The sequence below is a fragment of the Schistocerca piceifrons genome, chromosome 4 (genome assembly GCF_021461385.2).
Source record: "Schistocerca piceifrons isolate TAMUIC-IGC-003096 chromosome 4, iqSchPice1.1, whole genome shotgun sequence".
Classification (NCBI taxonomy): Eukaryota; Metazoa; Arthropoda; class Insecta; order Orthoptera; family Acrididae; genus Schistocerca; species Schistocerca piceifrons.
The window spans coordinates 176627560-176640113 of NC_060141.1; positions in this window are offsets into that span (position 1 = coordinate 176627560).

Below are 12554 nucleotides of genomic sequence, written 5' to 3' on the forward strand. Positions count from 1 at the left end.
CAATTTTAATGGCCAGTAGTGTAATTCTGAACCACCCCTCATGGCTACTACGATGAACGGAAGTAGCTAACATCATTTCACATATTTTCAGTAAGTTTGAAATCGTTTTCGTATGCGGGAACGTCCCACTTTATCTGAGTGTGTATCCGTACCCACTACTGTCACTTTATTGTTTATAATGCACTAACAGTAAGTGTTCAATGTATTGTCGCACATACTTAGGACATGAGCTCACAACGTGGTCATAACTAAAGCTTCCTGAGTAAAATCATTACAAAGTACTACAGTCCTCAATCAGACTCAGCTTAATACTGGATACCTTAGATCTGTATGTTACGAAACTATTTCTGGCTACCTTTCCTTTTAAATCAGACTGGCGTGGGCATACCATCATGCACCTCCGAACACACATTTTTGTTAACATCACGTGACGTGCTATCGATAATCTCATTCTTGCCAAGCAAAATTACTGTCGAGCAATTCCTCTAACAACTCTCAAACATATTTACAGAAATTATTTCAGTCATGACAAGGTTACTCGACGAACAAACGTAGAGGTACAATACGATAGTTCACACACACGCTATAGTGCTTACACAGTTCACGTTATATCGTACGATCGCGAATTATTATTGCAACTGAATTCTGTAGTACTAATGTAATATTATGCAATGAAATTCTGTTCATTACTTTCTTAAGATATGCTGACCACTGTTTTTCAGTCTTTATAAACATTTAGGTAATTGTTTATTTAAAGATATTGTTTTCATATGTTGCAAAACAAAGATGATGGTGGTGTGAAAATAGCTGGAATGTTTTATGTCTGATCTTTGTCGCCTTTGCAGTGATGTATGCTCTTTGACACTGTCGTGCGGCTGCTTGTTTTGAAGATCACTGGACCACAGTAGTTTGACAGTTGCTATTTTGTAAGTAGGCTGTTTAGGTTTTTTTACTGGTAACGCCACCTCTGTATGAAAATCACTGGCTGTGCTGTGTGCAGTCTGTGGCTGCTTTGCATTGTTGTAATACTCGCCATTGTAGTGTTAGGCAGCTGGCTGTGAACAGCGCGTAGCGTTGCACAGTTGGAGGTGAGCCGCCAGCAGTGGTGGATGTGGGGAGAGAGATGGCGGAGTTTTGAAATTTGTCATGAACTGCGACATATATTATGACTATTGAGGTAAATACATTGGTTGTTCTCTATCAAAATCTTTCATTTGCTAACTATGCCTATCAGTAGTTAGTGCCTTCAGTACTTTGAATCTTTTATTTAGCTGGCAGTAGTGGCGCTCGCTGTATTGCAGTAGCTTGAGTAGCGAAGATTTTTGTAAGGTAAGTGATTTGTGAAAGGTATAGTTTAATGTTAGTCAGGGCCCATTCTTTTGTAGGGATTATTGAAAGTCAGATTGCGTTGCGCTAACAAAATATTGTGTGTCAGTTTAAGGACAGTCGTGTATAATTGTTCTAAGGGGACGTTTCATATGTCGACCCTTAGCCTAGGATACCTCACTGGAATCTTCTGATTTTTTCTTGTAGTTTGTGTAATTAGTGTAGCTATTGTTTATTGCTAGCGCGTAATCATAGAGAGAATTTCCTTTGTAGTTGTAGTTTTTCATTGTTGTACAGTTAAACAGTTGTGGCATGCATGTTGATTTGCACCAAGTATTTCGCAGCTGTAATTAACTAGATATTATTTTCAGTGCTATGATAATGTGTTCTCTTGTTTTCGCTCTTCAAATTGTGCTTTTCTGTGTTATCGTGTGAAATATTGTGACAATAATGGCGTGTGAAAAACGTAACACTAGGCTACAAAGTAAACTGAGAAATAATAGTGACAACGAGCGTGTAATGAATTAACAGACATTCAAAGTAGTAATTTGGTAACTGTGCATAGGGAAATGGAGCGGGCGTCAAATAATGGTGTAGACAGCGAAACAGGTAGTGAACAGGGAAGCATTATCGATCGATCGGTCGGCATCAGCTCGCCTCAGGAATCGGGAATGACAGAACACAATATTGCAAATACTGTAGACTCAGGTTTTGGGTTCTCACTGTTTTCTCAAATGAGTCAAGACACATTTTCCGCTTGTCAAAATGTGAATGTTGCCGGTGCAAATTCGCTGCCGAAAAGCACTGAGGAACATGTTTCAGACACCAGTGCACTGTTATTACAGTTAATGCAACAAATGGGACAAAATCTTAAAAAGTTAGACACCACGCTTGAACAAACACGTGAAGATTTAACTACTGAGTTACATAACATTGAATCGAAATGTCAGAAAGTCTGTAACGACGTAAAAACACAAATTTGTGAGCATTTTCAACCTATTTTTTCGCGGCATGAAAATGCATTACAGAATCACGAAGCAGCCATAAAAGAACTGCAAATTATTGTTCATGAAAATCATGAGACCTTGCAAGCTAAAATTGACTCAGTTGCATCTACCGATACGGTTACGCAACTTGCAAAAACTCAGGAAAACTTAAAGGACACAGTAGGTATGATTTCAACACAAATGGACAATCTGAAACTTGGTTCAGAAAAACATACAGAGGAAATAATTTCACTATTGGATAAAGTAGCCGAACTTTCAGATCAGGTCACTAACTTATCTACAAAGGTAGATGATGATCTGAATGACACAACACCTGTAGCCTTTACTGACACTGAAGAGTATGAAGAAATTAGAAAATTCAAACAAAATCAAAATCAAATCAAGACACAGCACAAAAGAGAAATCCAGGAAGTGCAAGATCAGTTGGCACAAGTAGTACAAGAATTACGTATTTCAGAGGACACTCGCGCCCCAATACGGGAAGAGGGACATAGAAATACGGAACAGCCACAAAATAATAACACAGCGCATTTCGGAAATTATGAAAGAAATTGGCAATGTGCACCGAATTTTGAGATTGAACCGCCGACACGACGTAACAATGACCGACATGCGACTCGCCGACACGATGATTTTGACTATAAGCTGTTCATTACTATACGTAAATTCAAAACGTTTAAGAATTCTGGCAACGACATTCATCCACAAGCGTGGCTCCATCAATTCTCTCATTGTTTTCCTCCCAACTGGTCATTAGAGCACAGATTAGAATTTATGTGTGGCTACTTAGAGAATGAACCAGCTGTAAGAATGCGAACGGTCATTCACGATTGTCACAGTGAAGGAGAATTTTATCATGCCTTCCTCTCAGCATATTGGTCTCAAGCTACACAAGACCGAGTAAAACATAGCATCATAATGATGAATCATTTCGAACAATCTGAATTTTCCAGGCTTGTGAAATATTTTGAAGACATGTTGCACAAGAATCAGTACCTGTCAAACCCATACAGCCCCTCAGAAGTCATCCGCATTTGCTTAATCAAATTGCCTGAACATTTACAACATATTATTTTGGCAGGACGTTGCAAAGACGACATTGAAGCTTTTCAGGGACTCTTACAAGAATTAGAAATTGACACAGACAGTTGCGGGATGAGAAAACAGGAAAACAATCACTACAGGTCACATCCGTCACAATTCTGTGACGACAGAAATAATAACTGGACACGACAAGGCTATTCTCACAACACATATCGTGACCAAAACAGACACCACCCGTGTGACAACAGTTGGCAGAGTAGTAATAATTACAGGGAAAGATCACCTCTCCGCGGTAGTGACTATCACAGAGACAATCAGAGAAACAGACAATTTGGGAACCAAAATAATTATTATCAAGGGAGACAGAATAACTTTAGACGCAACGGTCCAGCGCGCAGTTACGATTCAGGGAGAAATTCTCCACCACGTGACCGACAAGAAAGAAACTATGGAATCTACCGACATGACGACAGACGATATGATCGTAGCGACAGACCTGAATTGCATCAGAACTGGCGGGATTCAAACAGAGCAGGGCCCTCTCGACAAGGTGAATTTGTAGAAGTTAGGTCTCCAAATCCCAATAACGACGCGCGCCAACAAAGAGACAATAGGCAATGACTCATACCGCTGGCAGCCACGAAACGTACGTATGAAACTAACGACGCAGCTGCCGTAGCTAGTAATTACGTAAAAATGGAAGACGTTAGGGACATCTTACTCCAAGAACACGACGTAAAACATAACAACATTGCATATCCTGTGATTCATATTACAGTAAATGACGTAAAATTTACGGCAGTACTTGACTCTGGCAGTCCCATTTCAGTAATCAGTGTAACAGCCTTTAGCAAATGCAACAAATCGAACGATTGCCCCACACTTCCGTTACGTAAGGTTAAATTACAAGGTGCAATCTTTGGAAAAAGTGTAGATGTATGCCAACAAACCAACTTAGAATTCTTTTGTCAAAGCCACAGCTTCTCTATGAACTTTCTTATTGTTCCATTATTGTCGACGGAAATTATACTGGGAGTAGACCTTTTGAATGAATACAAAGCAATCTTAAACTTTCACGATGCTGAAATAAGTTTAGAAAAAGAAGGTAAGTCAGTAGCTTTGAAATTTGATGATTGGTTCTCAAACCATGACGAGGAAATTAATCGGCTTTACCTCCTGTTAGACAACAGTTCGGAATTTTCGACGAACTTGACACTAACAATCACTCTGCAAGTACTGACAGGGATGATATCGACGGCGCATTTGATACTAATGAGTTAATTCAGAATAAAATTCAAACAATTGAGAATTGTAATGACACTGATAGGCAGGACCTTTTTGAGATTTTACAAGCACATTCCACAGTTTTACTCACAAAACAGGAACAATCAAGGGATTTCAATACCAATTTCGTGTTCGTGAGCATACTAAATTTTGTGTTAGACCATACGTAATTCCGGCGCATTACAGGGACCGTGTTAGAACAGAAGTACAACCTACGCTTGACGAGGGCATTATTGAGCCTGCAGTAAGCTCATACAACAATCCATTACATGTTGTTGAGAAGAAAAAATGGATCGATCAGGCTTGTCTTAGATTCGAGACAAATCAATACTATCATCATTCCTGAAACAGACAGGCCGCAAACGTTGGAAGAACTTCTTCAAAATTTTAATGGTGTAAAAGTGTTGTCTTCCATTGATCTCAGATCCAGCTTTTATCAGATCGAACTTCATCCAGAATGTAGAAAATAAACAGCTTTCCTTTGTTTCGGCGTTTGTTATCAGTTTCGGAAACTTCCTTTTGGTTTGAACATTTCTTCGGCAGCATTCATTCGCGGGCTAAATTCCATATTACCTGAGTTCTTAAAACGTCACATCACCTTATATGTGGACGATATTCTAATAGCAGAAGCTTCATGGGAACAACATAATCGCATCCTCAACAGTTTGTTACGTATTTTTGCAGAATCTGGAATTACAGTTAACTTGGAAAAGTCTGAATTCGGTAGGTCAAAGGTGAGGTTTTTGGGACACATTATTTCTTCTGAAGGCATTCAGCCGGATCCTGAAAAGTTAGAAGCAATCAGAGCCATTCCAGATCCATCCACAAAGAGACAAGTCTACAGTTTTCTAGGTCTCGTAAATTTTTACCGTCGTTTTCTGAATATGCAAATTCTAGTTACATCAAAAGTTTATTCTCTCACTGGAAAAAATACTATTTGGAACTGGGACGAACAAGCACAGCTGGAATTCAATTCTTTGAAAGAATCGCTACTTAACGCGCCAATACTAGCTCATCCAGATCTGTCACAAGATTTCTGCCTTAGCACGGATTCTTCTAAAGTCGGTCTTGGTGCCCATTTATTTCAAGAAGCCATAGAAAATGACACTACTGTTCAGAAAACAATTGCTTTCTAGCCGACTGCTAACAAAACCTGAAAAAATTATTCCATTACTGAATTAGAAGCTTTAGCTATCGTTTGGGCATTTAACAAATTCCGTTTCTTTCTTTCTGGTAAGCACGTAAAAGTATACAGTGATCATCGTGCATTACAATTTCTTATGTCTTCAAAATTAAATCATGACAGGTTAAAACGTTGGGCATTGTTTCTACAAGAATTCCGCTTCACAATAGTCTACATTCCCGGCAAAGACAACATTGTTGCGGACGCACTGTCACGCGCATCGGCTGGGCTTGAGAAAAGTAACACAGAAGGCAACCTCGAGAAAAATTTCAGTATTCTTTACATTCAGAAAGTCGCCTCTGAAAACTTCATCACCACATCTTTAAAGGACATTGCTCATGAACAAGATAAAGATCCGATTTGGAAAGACATCAAGAGCAAATGGCATGAAAAGACACACACTCAGATTCGGCATTATTATCTGGTTAGAAACAACATACTCTTCAAACGCTGCACTGTTGATGACAAGGTATCGGTACTTTGCATTCCAGACAAGCTGTGCTTGTTCGTCCCAGTTCCAAATAGTATTTTTTCCAGTGAGATAACTACGACACTTCCACAGAGATTATGTTGCAACAAGACGCACATTTAGCGCTACAGGACACGTATTTGAGTGATTAATTTTGTACTTAAAATATTTATTTTTAAAGATATTTGGAGTACAATGATACAAAGGTTTTCCGTGATACATTTCATTCCATTGCTGTAATCTGTAACACCTGAGTGTATAATTACATTAATCCTCAGGGGGGTACACGCCTACTTTGTGTACCATGTGTTTGGAAAGCACAAGGAGCCCTAGCTAATATGGTATTTGCTTAAACAACTTTACACATCGGTACCATGTTTTGCTAACACATCATTACACAGCTACCTGATAATTTAACTGAGAGAGACAAACATTTTTTTACTACATCAGTGACAGATGCTTACGTAATTACACAGTTGGATAACTTCACACTTACGAAATTGTATTTTGTCTGTACTTTGTGAACTCTTCATATTTTTTCGGAACCATTGTGATACTATGAGAGCTTTGAATGATGTATTTGGTATGGGATCATGATTTTTGAAGTACGTTTGAGGTATATGACACTATTGAAATGAGCAGAGAATTTTTTTTAGGTTTTGACATTATAGCAGAAAGCTACGACGTTTTTGAGATTTGACTGTGGTGTTATGATGTTATTTTTACGACGACGATGTGTATTATGCTGTTGCGGTATGTTTATGATTAATAAGCCGATGCTATATGAGTTATTTGAGTATGCTACGTATTTCTTATGATGAAATATTGAAGTAGTGTGGACGAATACATATATGAGTAATGAGTAGTGGTTAGGGACTCTGATTTGTGGAAAAGGATGTTGGAAACCAAGAATCGTACTTTAAGAGTTATGAAATGTGTGTAAATGCGTGAATGTATCACAATACCGACGAAAATTTTTTTGGACACTGTTATATCAATAAGATTTTGTTTCTACAGATTTGTAACGCTAATTCTTGACCTGTGAAATTTTTTATATGAGACTGCCACTGTAGCGGAAACTGCTGTCGTAAATATTTCGTTAAGAAAGGTAAGTGACCTTGACATAATGCGTTTTTGGCGCCCAGCTGAGAGGTACTCGTCTGACAAAAGAAAGCCATTAGGTGGAGGAAAAAAGAGGCCATTATCCTCACCATTGACATTCCTTTAGAGAAAGCATCGCAAATACGACACGCTCATTACTTGGAAAGATACATCTGCACACCTGATTATGACAAGCGTCTTTCTATGAGAGTTGAGAGAATTTCTACTAACTTATTAAATAAATGTCACATGACTATTGAATGATATTTTTATGCTTTGCTTTTCATAGTTGCTTATTTCATTTGATATCTAGTTTCCAGCTGTGTTGCAGCATTGCTTTTATAAAATAAAATGCATTTGCTAATGTGAACACTTTCTGTCAACAGATATATTAAATAATAATTTTGTAATCCACATTCTTAAAAAAAAAGGAGCACTTGGAAAGGAAAGAACAATAAGAAGGGACTAGTACCAGTAACTGCACACATAATTTTCTTTTCAAGTACATGGTAATTTTTTTTTACAATAAGTTGTTGTGGTGCACCACTTTAATTACATAGACATTAAAATGTGAATAGACATTTCCCTTGTCTGCATTGTTGTCTTTAGTGTAATATTTTTTCTGCTTGATCTTTGCCATACTTAGGTATTAGTTATAGCATTTGCTGCTGCTGTTTGCCATGCATAGTGCTACTAGATTTCACTTTGTATTACTCTGTTAAGCTAGCTTTACTACTGATTTATTTTTCTTGTTTGCTGCACAGTGCCTTATATTAGTTGTAATATTGCAATTGCTTTGCCTATTTAAATTTTTTGTCATTGATGTTTGTGTTAATTGTTTTGTGCTGCTGCATTGCCTCGTCCCTTAGTTTAGCATCTGAACTCAGTAGATTTAAGTTAGCTTAAGATGGGGGTAGCCTATAATAGAATGAGTTGCGATGAATTTGAAGAAATGCACTGAGAGGCTATACAAGAAAAGTACAGAAAGCAGGTATAGATAGGACTTTTGGAAATAATGAAGAACGAAGGGAGATCTCCGAGAAGTAAAGAAAGTTTTGTTTGCAAAATACTGCAGTAAAACAAACCCTGTCCTTTCCTTGTATTATTTCGCTATATGTTTGTGTAGGCTTGGGTATTTATGTTTTTCCTGTATTTATATGTTTATCTGATGAGACTTATGTTGTAGAATTTTTTTAATACTAAGCTACATTCACTATGATGAGGAATACTGTTATCCTCAAATATAATTGGCATTAATAATATGTTATTTACCATGTAAATATGCTTAGACATTATTTATTCTGTTTTGTTTTAATACTCATGTGTGAAGTTGATGTTTCAAAATTTATTCTGATCTTTTATGTATCTACCTATCTCATAATTCCTGTAACATTGATGTATATGTTTATTTCTATTCTGTTGTAAAGCCTGTATTACAAATGTTATCTGTATTGTTATGTTCATTAATGATGTATTTTGTACCTTTGTAATTGTATTCTTATGTTATAAAATTGTAATTGACACCAGTTCATCATATTATTAACTTGTAAGTTACATTTCACTGCACACGTTTCTGTTGGTCATAGTATATGGACAATATGTGAGAAGTAGGGACTGTTAGTGTTTGCACGTGTGTTAATAATTCAGCAAGGGACTGGATAATAGCATTGCTGGTTCTAAGGACAATTCCAAAAACTTTGTGAGTGCACAAGTGGTGGTTATGGACTTGCTATATTATCTGTAAGACTCTTCAATGGTGATTGTGCACCTGCACAGTCACAACAGATGGCTGCTGGCCATCTCTACAAGGACTACAGTGGGTCTGCATCTTTGATGACCCACCAGTACCATTATCTCTACAAGGACTACAGTGGGTCTACATCTTTGATGATTCATCAATACCATTATTTCTACAAGGACTGCAGTGGGTCTGCACCTCTGGTGGCCCACCAATACCGTAATCTCTACCAGGACTACAGTGGGTCTGCTCTGTGATGATCTACCTACCAATACTCTTCAAAATTTCGACTGACTCTGCTGTGGGTTTGCTCTGTTGTGGACCAATACCTGTCTCCATGTCAAGAGTCAGCACTGTCTTTTCGTTGGAAGGACAACACTACTTCTTCAAGACTGCATGGAAATCCACTACTTCCGTGTGCATTTTCTTCTACTGCTCAGACTTTGAGAAAAACACTGCTATTTTACTGTGATGAAAGATAAGGACTGTCTTTATGGACCGTGAGAAAATTTTAGCTTTTGACCAACATTGTATCAGTAAGTGTGTGCATTTGATTTCTTTGTTATTGTAATTATGAAAAATTTTATCAAATCATTATTGGCCACTGTCCAAAACAATTTGTAAAATTTTTTGTGGGGAGCATGGGGGCTATGTAAGTAGGCTGTTTAGGTTTTTTTATTGGTAACGCCACCTCTGTATGAAAATCACTGGCTGTGCTGTGTGCAGTCTGTGGCTGCTTTGCATTGTTGTAATACTCGCCATTGTAGTGTTAGGCAGCTGGCTGTGAACAGCGCGTAGCGTTGCGCAGTTGGAGGTGAGCCGCCAGCAGTGGTGGATGTGGGGAGAGAGATGGCGGAGTTTTGAAATTTGTCATGAACTGCTATATATATTATGACTATTGAGGTAAATGCATTGGTTGTTCTCTATCAAAATCTTTCATTTGCTAGCTATGCCTATCAGTAGTTAGTGCCTTCAGTACTTCGAGTCTTTTATTTAGCTGGCAGTAGTGACGCTCGCTGTATTGCAGTAGCTTGAGTAGCGAAGATTTTTGTGAGGTAAGTGATTTGTGAAAGGTATAGTTTAATGTTAGTCAGGGCTCATTATTTTGTAGGGATTATTGAAAGTCAGATTGCGTTGCGCTAACAAAATATTGTGTGTCAGTTTAAGGACAGTCGTGTATAATTGTTCTAAGGGGACGTTTCAATTTTATTAGTCGGAAAATTAAAAACCCAGAATGCAAATAAACGATCTCTGCTGTTCTGGCTGACTAAATGCTATGAAATTCGAAATGCCGGCCGGGGTGGCCGAGAGGTTCTAGGCGCTGCAGTCTGGAACCGCGCGACCGCTACGGTCGCAGGTTCGAATCCTGCCTCGGACATGGATCTGTGTGATGTCCTTAGGTTAGTTAGGTTTAAGTAGTTTTAAGTTATAGGGGACTGATGACCTCAGAAGTTAAGGCCCGTAGTGCTCAGGCCCATTTTGAACCAAATTCGAAATTGTTTCTGACCACGATGTGCAACTAGATTATGTCGGGTTGGTAAACGTAGACACGGTTTTAATTTTGGGGAGCTTCCTAACTGCGTGTTTTAATTGGCAGGTCGTCTTTCTATTAAGGCGCAAAATATTGTAAGCTTTGGCCATGACACTGATTAGTCCCGTTTCTTAAATAGCCCTCAATTCGACCACGAAAGTGTAAATGTCAGTGTATACCAGTAATATAGTCCATAGAATGAGAAAAACCACAGCCCCTCCTCTGTTCAATATCACACGGAAAATAGTTCGGTATCTTGTGAAAGGTGGCTACACTGAGCCACAGCACCAGAGATTGCGCCAAAGAGTTTTATTCCGCCGCCTCCACTGGCAGTTCTTATCGAGAAGTCATGGTGGAGAGTGCTTGCTGAGATGTCGTAGTGAAAAGTTCTTGTCGAGAAGTCGTGGTGGAGAGTGCTTGTCGAGATGTGGCAGTAGTCAGTGCATATCGAGATGTGGCAGTAGTGAGTCGGTGTAGAAATGTTGTAGTAGGGAGTGCTTGTTCCATGTTTTATGCAGTTGTTTGATGGGCTAGACAGCAGATGTTGTTCGAATGGAGATATTGTAATGATCAGAGTGCTTTTCGTCAATATATATGAAGGTAAAAAAATTCCCTTTTCTTTTTATTATTTCAATGTCTTAAATAATGCGTCACTACAGGTTCAGTCAACAAAGCATCTGGCTTGTGTTCTTGTATTAGAGTGTAATTCTGGTTTTCTTGCGCAATTATAGTATTTTTTTAAATTACTTCAGTATAAATGGTATTTAAAATTTCTTGTCTTATTGAAGAAGAATCGTGCCAGATGTGTACATTGAATCACACTTCCACACACAGAACAATTACACTTGTGTTTTGGTTTCGTAGGTTTTGTAGTTGCTGGGGCCTTAATTAATTAATTGTGTTAACGAAAATTTTCTTTCATTCTTTGTTGTTATTCTATGCAGTCAGACTGCGTACAAATACTAGTCAGGGCCAACCGATTACGACACTTCGTAATCGGACATACAACTACTAAAAAAAAAAACTATTTGCATTGCATTCATTAATATTTAATTAAGCCCCCATGCACGTGGCGACCGCTGCTTCGGATCGTCCCTTGGAATTCTTCTGATTGTAAAAATAGTAGACAGTAGTATTGTTGAAGTAATTTGTAGTTTAGTAATTGTAGTCTACATTGCATGTGTAGATTTGGTAATTGTCATTCTACTAATGGTATTTTTTTTTTTTTTGTAGAATTTAATTATTGTTGTCTTGTCTACGGGTTTGACAATTTAGTGCAATTGCTTCAATTGTTCGTTAATCGTGTTTGAGGGAAACATTTCGTGTGAATGGTATTGTTGGAGATAAAGAGTCATTGTGTGTAATTTTCGTACAGTGACGAGTTTTGTACATTTTGTAAATGATTACGCGATCGATGAAAAAGGCAAATATGATGGATAGTGTGAATGATGAAATTGTTGACACGGCGAACTCGCCAACACAGGACAACAGTATGATGAATAATGAAGTTGAAAACAATTTAATAAGTCGGGAAAATAGTCCGGAAAAAGTACAAAATTTTTCACAATCGAAAAATTTTCAGAATACGTTGTTAACGACAGAAGATATGGAGCAGTTGATGAGTGTAATATTAAATTTGGGATCTGAATTAAAAACACGGTTAGACTCACAAATAGGAAGAATTAACATGAAGATAGAAACTTTGACAATACGGTTAGGCTCACAAATAGGGACAATTAAAACCGAGATGGAAACAATGGAAACACAGTTAGGCTCACGAACAGGAACATGTTTCAAAAACATGAAAGACGAATCAAAGAAAGAAATTAGAGAAGAAGTACAACCGATTTTGAATGCTCACAATAATAGTT